Below are 14,893 nucleotides of genomic sequence, written 5' to 3'. Positions count from 1 at the left end.
CTGGTCTAATGACATGTTAAAAAATTAGTCTGAGCTCTGAGATGCTTTTCAAAGAGCTGATGAATGATGGTTGGCTATTTGGTTATTTAACTCTCACACTTGGACATTTACTGTATTTCTGTGGATGTATTAACATAAAAGAGATGTTTTCTATTTTTTTTCCACTCATTATTGATACTTTTAGCTAAAGGAGGAGGGGCCTCATATCAGTCTTTGCCCTGGGCCTCAAAATGAGTAAAACCGGCCCTGCCTTTCACCTTCAGCTCTCTTAGACACATCGTTCCACCCCGTCTCATTCTGTAGCTTTGGCTTCCTGTTTCTGCTCTTTTGACAGTTTTTATTATCTGCAGTACATTAAAGATCAAATAAAACACCCACGTTTGGACAAGTTTCACTTGATATTACGTTATCTCAACATGTGATCGGTGTGTGAGGGTCGCTGATGACCCATGACGCGTCTCGCAATGATCATCATAAGATACCAGTGTGGGAGAGCATGGGCAGGAAGAGTGAAGAAACTTGTTAAAATGAGGGCATAAGAAGCTTCAGTTTGAACACAAGACAGCACTGCTGAATGAATGAACTTACTGAAGAGATGCACCACCGGCGGACTTCCTCTGCTCTCTCTTGCGTGCATTCCTCCATTGCGTGCACCCGAAGATAAAAATACACAGATTAAAAGTAAATAAAAGTTTTCATTTAGACTTGGCACTAAAGAGCCACAGGTGACTGGAGAGCCATGGGTTGAGTATCTCTACTCTATACCTTAGGCAAAAAGTAACATAATGGTTTGGTGCAGTCCTTGATTAATTTTGTCACTGTTTTAACTAATTATTGTTTGGGGGCTGATGAACATTTTAGGGTGGCCCCCCCAAAAAACGGCCCAACAACGTCCCCGCTAAACATGTTTTATTATGACAAGTTTCAAAACTAACGAAAGAAATAATGATAGAAATAATGTCTCTTCTGTATTAGAAAAAATAATAATAATAATAATAAATTACTAAAAAATACCTCTGCTATATTAGCAATCCAACTTTAACAAAAACAGCTCTCACAAACTTACAAAAACTAACAAAAAATATCTATATCTTTAGTTTAGTGAGTTCTGCTCGCTCGTTGCGAGTGTAAAGAACATATTACTGTATTAGCATTTTTATTTTTTTATCCAAATCGTTGGTCATCTTCAGCCAATAACGATGAAATGAGTTCCTACTGTCCATACTGCAACCACCCATATAGGCTACATATCTGGGGCTGTTGTATTGTGCATTGCTGGGTTTGAGTCTTCTCTGCTGGGTTGTGATTGGTTAAAAACATATGAAGGACACAGCTACACAATCTAACGAAGCTGAAGTGAGCCACGGTTTGTGTTACTACTTCTAAAACGTGTTCATACATAAATGAATGTATGAATTTATGAAATGTTGCTCAGTCTGTTGTTCTTTGCAGTGTGGTTATTTCATGAATGTAAATGCTGGTCTTTGCTTATGACTTAAGCTGCATTAAAAAAAACCCTAACCCTGGAAATATTTTGAACCGGCAAATAATGGCACTTATGAGATACACAGCATCTCAGATAAACGGCGTGTCTGTCAGAGATGTACAGTCTGCAGCAAGACCCCTCTCACTTAGAGAGGGGTCTCAGTGAGAGTGTAGATTTCTATTCCATTCTAATTTTGCATCTTCTAATCTCTTATTTATGCTGCTTTTTTCACCACAGTAAAAAGCTCAATATTGAATTTACTTAACATCTTTTTTCTTCTTTGGATTGATCTAAATTATTGTTACTGCTCGTATTAAATTTCATAGTGGGGCCTTTTCAGTGCACGTAAGCCACCATTGTCCTTCAGGTTCTCCCGTGCACATGCATGATGACAGTGACTGAGAGAGCATGAGCGAACAAGAGGGAGAGAGGGAGACAGAGAGAGCCAGCACACCTTCCCACACAACAACAGAAATCGGATTAAGCAGAAATAGCCAGACAACTGGCCTTAGAAACAACTGCCAGCTAAATATTGGTAGCATTGTACTCCACTATTATATAACAAAAAAGCTATTTCAGAGGATTGTGAATTAAAGTTGGTATTGAATTGAATCTAGCCTGTAACATGTTCAGAAAGCTGATGTCATCCATCCCGTTCTACACTTCACTGATCCTAGTGCAGCTCTGGTTTAGCCAGTATCCTATGCGCATCATCATGTGCTGATCTTCTACATCAAATGTTACCCATCATCCTATCACAGCCTCTCTGTTGCATCAGATATAACTACAGCATGAGAGGACTCATTGAATTTCTTTTTGATTTGAGTTATTCTGTTGGTTTCACAAATGTGTATGGATATAAGAATAAACCAGCGATAAAAAACACATTGCAGCTCCAATGATAAGTATGAAAAAAAGAAGTTGGGTTAAGTCCAAAGAGGTACTTCTACCACAGAGGCTACCATGACCTAAAACACCTCAAGGAGGCCACACCAGCAGAAAGTGCATGCAGTATTGATACTATTTTTGTGACAAAAGACATCTTGAAGCTGTCAGAGGAAGTGAGGAGCATCCATTGAAAAGTGAATTTAGTGAGTCATGCCTCCAATGGATTTTAGACTAGTTTTCTATTTTTTGTATGGCTCCAAACTGTGATGTTTTGGAAGGAATATTTTTCAAGGTATTAAAGTGGCTTTCACAGTGGCTGTCAATAGTCAGTAACTGGGGTACACAGGATCAGAGCAGACCCTAGCTGGGGCCCTAGGTGGAATTATGATTCAGTGCTGCCCACCCCCCAGCACTTACCCCCGCTCTGAGAAAAGTTAAAATTTTCACTTTTAGTATAGAAGTTTTATAGAAATCTGCAACATAATTTCATTTGCCACATGTTAAAACATGAATGATTTTTTCTAGCTGAGATTCGACTATATAATGTCAACCTTCTACAATGTGCAAAGACAAGAGGACCGAATCATTAGGCCTACTGGTGCACAGCCCAATCCTCTACAGGGGGGTCTGGGCTTTTGGCTGAGTTTTATGGCTTCAGCCTTTTACTGTTATTCAATCGATTTAGTTATCTATAATAATACTTTTCCACAAATAAGAATTTATAAAAATAACATTAAAGGTCACTTAAACCAACTTGAGCGGAAATGCAAATTCTCAGACACCGAGGCGACAGCTCACTGGAACCTTGATTGTAACTGATGGAAGCAGTTGCACTGGGCATGCTCCTGGGTCCTACTGCTACTGACACAAAAATCAAGTTGTCCCATAATAATTATGACTAACCACAGGATTATTATTTTCCACACAAAGACATGCTTTACAGAGCTTTTCCTGCAGTTAAGCCTCTCCTTCTTGCAATATTTATTTCTCACTCTGAGTGAGTTTTATTAAAGAATAATTTACATTTTTCAGGATTTTTTTTATAATAGAACATGTATGTAGGCCCATAGATTGTACAAATGAGTATCAACACTGACTGAATCCTACCTGCCTACTCTGGCTCTTCCTCACGCTCACTACATACAGCAAACTGGGTGAGGGGCTGCAGCTTTATGGCAATGTTTCTCATTCAATTCTAGCTTTAGCAGAGCTACTATTTGCATAGAGCCTTTTCCTACTATTTAAACTATATAAAACCATGCAATTCACTGAATTCATTTATAAACGATTATAATTAGGGAGCTAATAAGTTTGTTTCCAGTCAGGCAGATGAGGAGTTGTCTGCGTCTCCGTTGTAAACAATACAGCATGGCCTGCCTTTGACTAGAGAGTCGGCTCTCTGCATTGGTGGTGTGCTTAGCCAGCTAGTGGTACAGGGTATTTTATTCCCTATTCAGTACTAGTAATACCTAGGGACCTCTGGTAATTTATAATGATATCACATGTCTGTGTTTAATCCCGCGTGAATCAAACATGTCTCTAATTTGCTGTGTAAAAATTCCAGGGCAGATTACCTTGCATATTTCAGCACACACAGAGGTGCACAGGTAATCCAATCCTGGGTGAATCGACATCTCTGTAATTTAGGGTGGTAATCACTTGTAATCGTGTGGCTTTTTCTGCTCTGAATATTATGAATATTTCTTTACTTTCAGTTAATTGCAGGAAATGTGTAAAAATAACTTTATTTTACTTATTAATTTCAACTCTAGTGTCCAAATGTGCGTTTACACCATGCGGCTCTTTTCATACGCACAGCTCTTCTGCCCTTCCTCTTACAGGTTCCTGGTCTTAAATCAGTAATATTTAGCTGTAAATTTCATACATAACACTAATTTAAAATGTGCCACTCAACATTCAGTGGTTCGGCTGCAACAGTTGATCTGTGCGGGAAGGGTTGTTGTGGATGCGTAAAGATCCAAAATGAATAGAGTGTAGAATAAAATTCACAGCATCAACAGCATAAAAACTGTTAAAAGTAACAGGAGAGGTTCATATTTAACATGAGGTTAACAGTATATACAGGACACATGATGAAAACAGAATGGCTTTTCAGGACATTGCATTATTTTTTTTTTTGGTAGGAATTTTTGAAATAAAAATTGTGCATTTTCATTGCTGCAGCCATACGGCACGCTTATGTTTTCCTTCATGTCTGTATTTGAGTACAGTAGAGACTTTGCTCATCCTGTGCAAATGCACCGCACCAAACACTGACGTCAGGGGGTTGTTAACAAATTACCAACGATCCCTGGGTAATACTTATCCAGTACGAATGGGGCATAGCACCCTACAAATGCTGGATAACTCAGTTCATGTTGACAGTTGGTGCAAATAACTTCAGTCTTACCTGGCATGATCAAAAGTCTCTGTCCTTTATTTCTGCTCACTTGCACCACATCACTACCCATTTAAAATACTAAAAGGTATATGTTTACAATATTAAAGCACCAACACCAAGGCCTACTACAACATGCATCCTGTAATAACTGAAGTTTTCAGTTTGATGATCAGTGTGTTCACCATTTACCTCTCATCATCTGCTAATCTCTCCCTCTGTTCTTTCTCCATGACCTGCAGCTGCCTGTCTGTCTGAAGAGATGAAAGTAATTACATAACTGCACATTTTATATGAGCAACAATGATGTGCTGAGTACAGCAGGGAGGGAGATGAGTGGGAAGTCGGCAGTCCGGTTGTTGTTTTAGGTCTAAGGTCTCAGCTGCTGCCCCCACCTAGAGCGTGTGGCACCCCTAGCGTTTGCCTTGACTGCCTTTGCCTGAGGCTGGCCTTGCACAGTGTTCAAAGTTAAAAGAGATGTAATAATTGATTTCCACCATAACTAATTCATGCTTAGGTAACATAATAACAGAATTTACAACTTTTGGACTCGTTTCTGTTCTTTTTTTAGTAGTAAGAATGTCTAAGATTATTCTCAGATGAGTTTGTAAGTTTAAGGGTTCTTTTAATGAGACAGATGGAAATAGGGACTGATCACCTGTACAGGTACTTGGTTGTTTCCTCAAAGTCTTGACTTATTTATCTCCTTGTCTTGGAATGGCAAAGCAGTTTTGACCATGATAATGTGTTATTTTCTCAAAATCTCTGGACAAAAAAAAAATAAAAAATTGCACATTATGAAGTAAAATAGAATAAACATGGCACAAAAAGTATGGAAATCAGTGTTTGGTAGATTATTTATTAGTAGTAACAATTTGTCTTGGCCAGAGGTGTCAAAAGTATTCACATTCATTACTCAGGAAGAAGTATAGATACTAGGGTTTAAAAAGATTTCTGTAGAAGTTGACGTATCAACTCAAGCTTTTTACTCAAGTGAAAGTGTAAAAGTACTGGTTCCAAAACTACTTAAAGTATAAAAGTATAAGTAATGTGAGGGGGAAAAAATGCCATTAAGGACAAAAGCTTAGGCAGTGCCACAGGGGCCAATTCTATTCCATTCTACTATTTCACCATTCCATTCAGCTATACCTTCCATTCCATTCTACCATTCATTCTACTCTACCATTCCATTCAACTATACTTTCCATTCCATTCTACCATTCCATTCTATTCTACCATTCCATTCAAATATACTTTCCATTCCATTCTACCATTCCATTCCACCATTCCATTCCATTCTACCATTCCATTCTACCATTCCATTCTATTCTTCCATTCCATTCCATTCAACCATTCCATTCCATTCTACCATTCCATTCTATTTTATCATTCCATTCAACCATACTTTCCATTCCATTCTACCATTCCATTCAATTATACTTTCCATTCCATTCCACCATTCCATTCCATTCTACCATTCCATTCTACCATCCCATTGAAAATGAACACATTTTAGTACAATGCATATACATTCAAGAACCATATACAGTATGTGTACTACCAACCTCCTCACTGGTGCTTGGTTGGGACATTTCGCTCCAGTTCCACGGACATCTTCATATTAGGCTACATACGTCTGCTATTTCCTTGCTGAAGTGTGACGTGATTTGTGTCATGTCCGAAGGTGCAATGGATCGCGTACAAACCAATAGGGTGTCAGAATGGTATTATGTTTATACTTCTCATCCAACCACAATTAAATTCACTCTATCCAGATAGCGCAATTTATCTGGATAGTTTTTGGGGTTTATATTTGTGTTTTTTTTTTTAACATTGACATGCCAGAATGAAAACAAGCTGAAATGAAATAGGAGTAACGAGGCCATTTTTAAAATGTAAGGAGTAGAAAGTACAGATAATTGCGTGAAAATGTAAGGAGTAGAAGTTAAAAGTAGGCTGAAAAATAATTACTCAAGTAAAGTATAGATACCCAAAATTTCTACTTAAGTAAGGTAATGAAGTATTTGTACTTAGTTACTTGACACCTCTGGTCTTGGCAATTAATCTCATACTGTTGGAAAGCCTGTTCATTTCCCTTGTAAATGGTGCCACATTTGTAAGGATCATGCATTTGTGGGATGAGCAGCAGAGCTGAGTATGTGGGTTGAACCCATGAAAAATGTGCCAAACAGCTTATGCTGCCATTGACTCTTGTTTGGTGTTGCTTGGTGGATTGGATGATTGGATTCTGAAGAAACAAGACATATTGGTAATTTAACAGTTTATTCATTTAACAAACAGGAGCCTTAGTAGCATGTGGAAGAACCATACACTGCCTGACACCACCTCCTTATGCTGGTCACCAGCTTGGTCACACACTGCTGTGGGATGGCATCTCATTCTCCAACCAGCATTTGCTGCATATCAGCCAAAATGGTTGTGGTACGAAGAGCACACCCAAGCTGATCCCACAAGTATTCAGTAGGGTTGAGGTCAGGACTGCTGGCAGGCCATTCCATCATCTCCACTCCCAAATTGTGAAGTAGTCTCTGATATTCCTTGCTCTGTGGGGGCAAGCGTTGTCATCCTGGAGTTCAGTCCCAGATGCCGTCTCACACCATTACACTGCCTCCACCAAAAAATGTTACTCTGTCAGTGCAGCAATAAGCATAGTGTTCTCCACATCTTCTCCACACTTTGACCCCATAATCTATCCCAGGAAGGATCTGGACTCATCGCAAAGTTGTTGGGCATATTATCCTGCAGACCTTGACAGCAAATCTGTAGAAGACAGCTTTGGTTCCTAAGTGCTGACAGGTTGAGGAAACGGTCTTCTTGGATAGCCCACTTCATGGCCTGCCTCTGACATCTCTGGTTACATGGAACTTGGCTTTCAGTTTGGAGATGGTCCTAGGTTTTTGCAAAACACCAGCTTGAAATTTCCCTATCCAGATCAGGCAGCACCTAGGGGTACCAGAAGCCTCCAAACAAGAGTCAAAAGTGCACAGCAGAATAAGCTGTTTGGCATCGGCAGAGAAGATTTGGGAAAATTTTTGTAGGCCCAACCCACATACTCAGCTCTGCTGCTCATCCCACAAATGCATGTTCCTCACAAATTCGGCACCATGTCAGTGGAAAGAAGCCGACTTTCCAATGGTATGAGATTTCTTGCCAAGCAGCATTGTTTCAACAATAAATCATCTAACAAACACAAATGTACTTCTTGTGCTAAGTTTATATCAATTAAAGTCTTTTCAGCGCTTCTGTACATTTTTTTGAACATGTTAGTCATTTGTTTTATTCCAACTAATTCTAGACTGTAGTAGTTGAAATTTTTCAGGAGATTTGGGTCATGATTTCTCAATTAGGAGGTGCTGGTGGGTCCTGAGGCTGGACCATTTGAGTTAGATGAAATAATAGCATATAAAGGATGAGAAAATGAATGGAAATTCCTCGATGGCTTAAAAAAAATCACAAAAGCAGTTAGAGAAATCATCTGTGACTAACTGAGCTTGTCTTTGTCTTATTGCAGAGAATCAGATTTGCCGGTTCACTGTCTCTCTCTCGGGTGTGTCTTTAAGCACTCGGTGCCCTCTTGGTAATTCAGTGCCTGAACACCTCCTCTCTTCAGACAGCTTTGGAAAGAGAACGATGTCACATATCCAGCCACAACACTCACTTTGCATGTCCCCTGGCTAATTTCCCTCCCTCCAGTTCCGTTCCACTTGACAGGCGTTCGTCCAAAAAACAGTTAGAGGAACACTTTCATTTTCCGCTCCCTCTCCCCTTTACCTCATCAGTTTTACAGAACCATTTAAAGCTTAAGTGTAGACGCGCGGAGAGAGATTTCAATGAATATACAGTAGGTCTCATGTTCCAGTTAAGTCCTTTGCTCTCACTCTTTTTCTCTCCCTTCAAATTCTCCCTTCCAGGCTCGGAAACTGCAGCTTTTAATGTGTGCATCATAGAACCTCCCTGGTCTTGAATTATTAAGTTCATCGTTTCTGTGATCAAGTAAGATAGAGTTTTAAAGAAGTGAATTATTCAGAGGTGTTTTATAGTTTATTGGAAGCTTTGTATTTCTGTTCAATTTCTAAATTCCCCAAGTGTAACCTTAGATTGTGAGCAGCATCACGCCGCTGCTGTCAGCCAATAACTAAACTGCTGCTGATGGTAACACAAGGGCTAATGAGGCCAAGACAAAGGTTTCTCTCTGCACCGCTCGTGTTTTTTCTGGTTGAGAAAACAGAGAAACATCTCAGTTTATCATCATTTTAAAATGCCGACATGAGAGCAGATGCCTGGGCGACAATGTCTGCCAACCCCTCAGTGAGAAACGTTTCCACTTTTCCAGGGCAACAACCTCTTAACTATCTCAGAGGGGCAATTTCATGCCCTCTTCCCTCAATTGCTGGGTCATCCTCAAAATGACTCCTCCCTGCAGAGGCTGAGCTGGATGATGATGCACGTCCTGAAAAATGGTGTAAATGTTGCTCTTCACCCCAGGCACTTCTCCCTATCACACATGCAGCGATACAGTCATACCTAACTCAAACCCCAATGAGCAGTGTATTATTAGCAGCATCTAAAGCTCGGCTCGGCCCTGCAGCTAAGACAAACAGGGATCTCTTGTTTTACTGGATTTCACAACAAAAACACAGAGGGAGGGTTCTACAGCATATTTTAGAAAGTGCGTGCACGCTTGTGTGTTTGTGTCTTCGACTGAAAGGGGGGAAGAAGCTCTGTGGCACCTTATATAAAAGATCCACCCCCTCCATTGCCCTAAATTGAATTTTATAATCTTCTATCTGCCCCCCTTCTCCCCCTCCTTTCCTCTTGCCACAGGCGTTGGCAGTTGCTGTATACTTTATCCGCAGATAACAGTAGCATCAACCCACCCACCTTCACTTGTTCTGTCAAAAAAACACACAAACATCTTATTCTGCCACACTCCTAATAACTGCAACGCCGGCAGGAATGCACAAACATACAAAAATGTGAGATACTGAAGTGAAACTATCTGTATAATAACTTTACAGCATGGTGCAATGAAAGTTTAATTAAAATGAACAATACACCTGCCTACATCCTCTTACTGTCACTATAAAAAGTGCATTCCTGCAGCTTTATTCCTAGAAATGTGGAAAGGTGTATTTTACATTTACATGATTTATTGCTAGGTTGATTGACAGAAAAAATAATGGGAAAATGTTGCCAACTTCTTCATATTAACTGGAATTCCTTCATAAGAAAGGTTAAATACAGAGCTATTATTGCTGCAAAACTATGTGCAAATGCATACAAAGTTTTTTTTACAAAATCTGCAAAATCTTAGATTTGCAAATGCAGGCACAAATCCAAAAAAGCATGCACAAATCCACAAATTCGTCACAAATCTGCAAATGTGTGCACAAATCCACAAATGTGTGCACAAATCTGCAAATATGTGCACAAATCTACAAATGTGTGTGCAGATCTGCAAATGTGTGCACAAATCTGCAAATATGTGCACAGATCTACAAATGTGTCTTCAGATCTGCAAATGTGTGCACAAATCCACAAATGTGTGTACAGATCTGCAAATGTGTACTCAGATCTGTAAGAGTAAGCATTGGGTGTTGCCCTCAGCGCAGGCTCACAGGCAAGGCAATTCTGTGCATGCATTTGAAGGCCTGTACACACATTTATAAGGATGCACACATTTGTGGATTTGTGCACACATTTGCACATCAATCTATATATTTAAAGATTTGTGTACAGATCTTTGTATGCATCTACAAATAGTTTTACAACAATAATAGCATCTTAGTTAACTATTTTATCATCAGTTCAAAGAATGGAGGGGGAAAAAGTTAGATGATAACCTTTAAAAAGTATCTCAACCCCCAGAAAACATTTTTCATTTGAATTTCTATGCGTATGGCTAGCTGTTGATCAAATTAGGTCCAAAATCAAAATTAGAGTATTTAAATTCTTATTTTTATGTTGTACAGTGACTGCCCTCAATGGGTTAAAACCTGGTTAGTGCAAATTATATTTCCTATTGGCTGATGAAGACACAGGTGATGCATGTTGCCAGATTTCATCATCACAGAACTCAGGAGTGACCACAAAGACTGAATGATATTGATCCTACCATCACAATTTTTTTCTTCTTTCTAAAATATGTGTTTGAGAAAAATAAAGCTGATAAATGAAGTATCTTTAATATACACTACATTTTAAAACATTTCTAGTTTTTAAAACATTTGACATAATTCATCATTAGAAGAGCTCCCGTACTCTTCTGATCATAAAATTCCATCAAAAACGGTCCTGATGCATCAGAGAGGGTCTCCACAACCTAAATACAGTCACTTTTTTGCCAAAAACATAATTACACCCATAACAACCATGGACTGATTTTTAATCATTTAAAATTTGCTATTGTTGTTTTCCATAGTCTACTCTTTAGTCTCCTGAAATTACTAGCAATGCTATACCAGCTAATACCACCCAGCTACAGTCATAAAGGCCTCTGTTTCACAATACAACTTCAGATGGGAAAAAAAAAAAACCTTTTATTTCTTGTTTTATTACTCAATACCAGAAACAGCAACAGTGGGTCTGACAGTTTTGGATAAAACGTCATTTTTACCTTTCTGAAGACACCGGGTTTGTGCTTGAACTCCAAATGATTCAGTGGACTCATTACACCTGGATTTCTACGGGTTAGCCCTCTAAGCCCTTAGCTGTTTTAACCATTCAGTCTCACCTGGTCTTCTTGTCTTAAAAAGCTTGTAAAATATCAACCCTGTCAAGCTCTAAATATCCTTTTTTTTGGACAACCTTGGCTTTAAGAAAATGTGTGCTGCAGCATTGTCACTTGAATTTTAAACAAATTATGTGACAATAGAGGCAAAAGAAAAAATAAATAGAAATCAAAACTCAAAAATATTTACATGTGACACAGTAAACTATAAAGACAAAATATTCACATTTACAAAAAATCTCAATAAAAAAATACTTTTTTTATATTAGCTGATTATGAGCTATTTCTCAGAGCAGTTCCTGTCTGCAGTGACATCACAGGCTCTCTGTTTCTCTTTCTCTCCATTAGGAGACTTTCAGGCTGTCCTGTTCATGATCTGTCGAGCCAGACATGCGCGGTTTGGCAACGCATGACACGGCGCCGGAACAGCCTGTCATTAATTGTTGCAGCCCATGTGACAAAACAATATGGTGGCTACAGCTAAGTTAGCAGTGGATAAGATCAGGAATGGATAAAAAAATTGATAGAAAAGGCATTCAACTTTGGAGTTACTTGTGTAGATTTAATTTCTAAATTGCCTGGAAAGTCACCCAAGTTCCAGGCTCACTAGAAAAGGTACTATAAGGGCTATAAGGCATGGCTAGCTGGATTAGAACAGCACAATGGCAGACTGCAAGAGGAAAACACATTAAGTGGCTATGACTTATGGTTTAAAAGTTATTTAACTTGTGTAACCTGTGTCTCTTCTTGCTGTATGATGTCAGTCCTAAAGGGTTAAGACATTTTCACATAGTATCACACACCATGCAGCCTTCTGACAATGGCTCTGACAAATACTTACATGCATGGAAAAAGGGAGAATGAGAACAGGTGGATGAACCTACTTGTTTCTTCATAAACTTTATAAACAACATCTGTGTTTCTTACGTCGAAGTTGTGTTAAGGCCAGCCTCATGAGTGTAATTTAGGATTAAATGGACCGTGTATTTACAAGCAAAAGGACCAGGCACCTCTGATAGAGGGAATACACTCACTTAAAATCAGCCTCCTGTTTCTGAGCGTCTGCCTGGAACATCATGTCAGTGTATCTGTGATGGCAGCGGTGTCACCTGCAGACTGAATGTAGATGCAAGGGTAAACAGACTCTGCATGCACAGTGCTCAGTTCTCTGACTGCTGGTGGTGATTTCAGGCTGGTTTTAATGCAGATTAGTTATTCATGGATTAGTCTTGGAAATGAGAAAACTCACAGTTTTGGTTTACTTTAATCAGCACAGAAGTGTCAGCAAAACATGCTACAGATCACGTGACTAACATTGCACATCCTGCTCTGTGACTACTGTGCATGCTGCTTCTCAGTTTGTCAATCATGGCTAAATAAGCTAGCTAAACCTGTTAATAAATGTTGTGATGTTGACTAAAATTGAGGGAGTGGGCGTGACTTATTCCTCCTGTCCATGCTGATGCATTAACAGTCTAAAGGCATGTATTTGTTTTGATTCTGGGGTAGATACACCTCAGCTGAAACCCTGGTGTTCAGTTACCCTTTAACGAGCAAACAGACAGGTTACAAAACTTGCAGCCCTGAGAGGAAATGACTATGTTAGAGAAAGATATGAAATGACAAGTCGTGAAGGTTTGCTGTCCTGACTTGAACTGGAGACACTGCTGTTATATGATCAACTCCAGTGAAGCCAAAGAAAAATTTCTCTGACTAATGCAATAGGTTGTTAGGTGAGAAAACTTCTAATGGAACTGGCAGTAAAGTATTTAAAGAACATCTTGTTTTGTTAAAACATTGATTTGAAGATGAAACCTCAGGCTTTTGAGAATCAACATTTTCTGACAATTGATCCATGTAGAAAAATATCTATTGAAGTCAGGCGCTGTGATTGTAATGGTTTGAACTGTTAATTGCAGCGAGTTATGTTTTGCAAAGGCTTCACCCCCATCATGCCTCACAACATCAGGGGGCTGGAAGCAAAAGCACAGGACTGGATCTGGGCAAAGCTGACACTGACAGAGCAGAGGAAGCGACCGCAAATCTTGCCGCCTAAATAGACGGCCAATTTGGGAGGATGTTTGTCAGGTGATTGTGGAGAATGATGCATGTTGGTGTGAAATCAGTGCAGCTTCACTTGCTTGCCTGAACTAGCCCACAGGTGCTGCTACATCGATCGCAGATGTGCTCCTGTTGGTGTGGCAATCCTTTTTCTTAGCGCTGTACAGGGGATAGGGTTGGGCCAACTGAGGACACTGCTGTATATTGCTGATGGCTGACAGACAGAAAACAAACATGTTGCCATCGTTACTTTGATTCACTCATATCTAATACAGAGACAGACAGAAGTAGTACAACCCTGCCCTGTGCTGCCTCATATACTGTCCAGTATTATGCTGCAGTATAGTTATTTTTCGGTTTTGACTTGGTATGTAAGGTTGGACTGGTGCTGTTTCTCCTGAGCTGCTGTTTGCATAATGTCTGTTTACAGATTGAACATGAGGATGTAGAATCCTTACTCAGGGTCTGGATTGTGAGCATGGCTGGGGTTCCTATTTCCATCGATCAGCATTTAGTAGATTCACCATTTTATGTAATTGACATTACTTTGTAGACATCCGTTTTTGCTTTGACAATAAAGGGTTTTTTCATGTTTGTGGTTGTGTGAAAAAAGTCAAATTATATTGACCATGATTGATTTATAAAATCAATTAAATGGTAAAACGTCCAAGGGGCTGAATACTTTTTATAGACACTCTAAAACGTCAGCTTAACAACATTTCAGAATTTGTTTTCATCTTTTCCTCAGGCAATACCTGCCAAAGCTTGCATGTTACTTTTTAATAGCCTGCATCAGGATGTTTTTTCAGCAAACTTTATCCTCGTTAACTGCAAGTAAAGTCTCAGAAAATCATTTTTTTTCTTTAGGCTTATACCACTGGAGTGAGTCAGAGTGAAGTCACCACACAACTTGTGATCTGCCAAATGAACTGGGACTCAGCAGCTGAACAGGCCCGACTCCTGGATGTTCTAGAGCAAGAAATTATGGCTTTTTCTTTGAAGATATGAATGCAACATGGTTAAGTTAGTCTTCTCTGGAAATTGTTTAACACTATTTGCAGGCTTAACAGAATGATTCTATCAATAACTTGAAAACAAAATGGCTCTGCTCAGGGTTTCTTTCTGTTAAAGGGAATTTGATCCTAACCACTCTCACCATGCTTAAAGTTGCCAGTTGCTTTGTTTGTAGTGGATTTTATCTGCATTTACTCTTATATGTACGATTCTACATGGAAATTAAGGAGCTGAAGCCAAGCTATATTGACCATTAATTTCAGAGTAAGCATTTGTGTATATAGGACCTCTTACA

The 14,893-nt window shown here is 39.3% G+C and overlaps 1 protein-coding gene across 2 annotated transcripts in view; it reads left to right on the top strand.

Moving 5' to 3' along the window:
- lrrtm4l1 (leucine rich repeat transmembrane neuronal 4 like 1) overlaps positions 1-14,893 on the top strand; it is a 148,274-nt gene that overhangs the window by 74,521 nt on the left and 58,860 nt on the right. Inside the window, exon 3 of one of the 2 annotated variants that reach the window (XM_041811221.1) lies at positions 14,452-14,508. The exons of the other annotated variant lie outside the window; for it this stretch is intronic. The gene's annotated coding sequence lies outside the window, so the exon portion shown is untranslated. Of the gene's footprint in view, positions 1-14,451; positions 14,509-14,893 lie in introns of those variants that run through there. 2 annotated transcript variants of the gene reach the window in all.

Source organism: Cheilinus undulatus, linkage group 17 (assembly GCF_018320785.1).
Source record: "Cheilinus undulatus linkage group 17, ASM1832078v1, whole genome shotgun sequence".
Classification (NCBI taxonomy): domain Eukaryota; kingdom Metazoa; phylum Chordata; class Actinopteri; order Labriformes; family Labridae; genus Cheilinus; species Cheilinus undulatus.
This window is presented reverse-complemented; position numbering and strand designations above follow the sequence as displayed.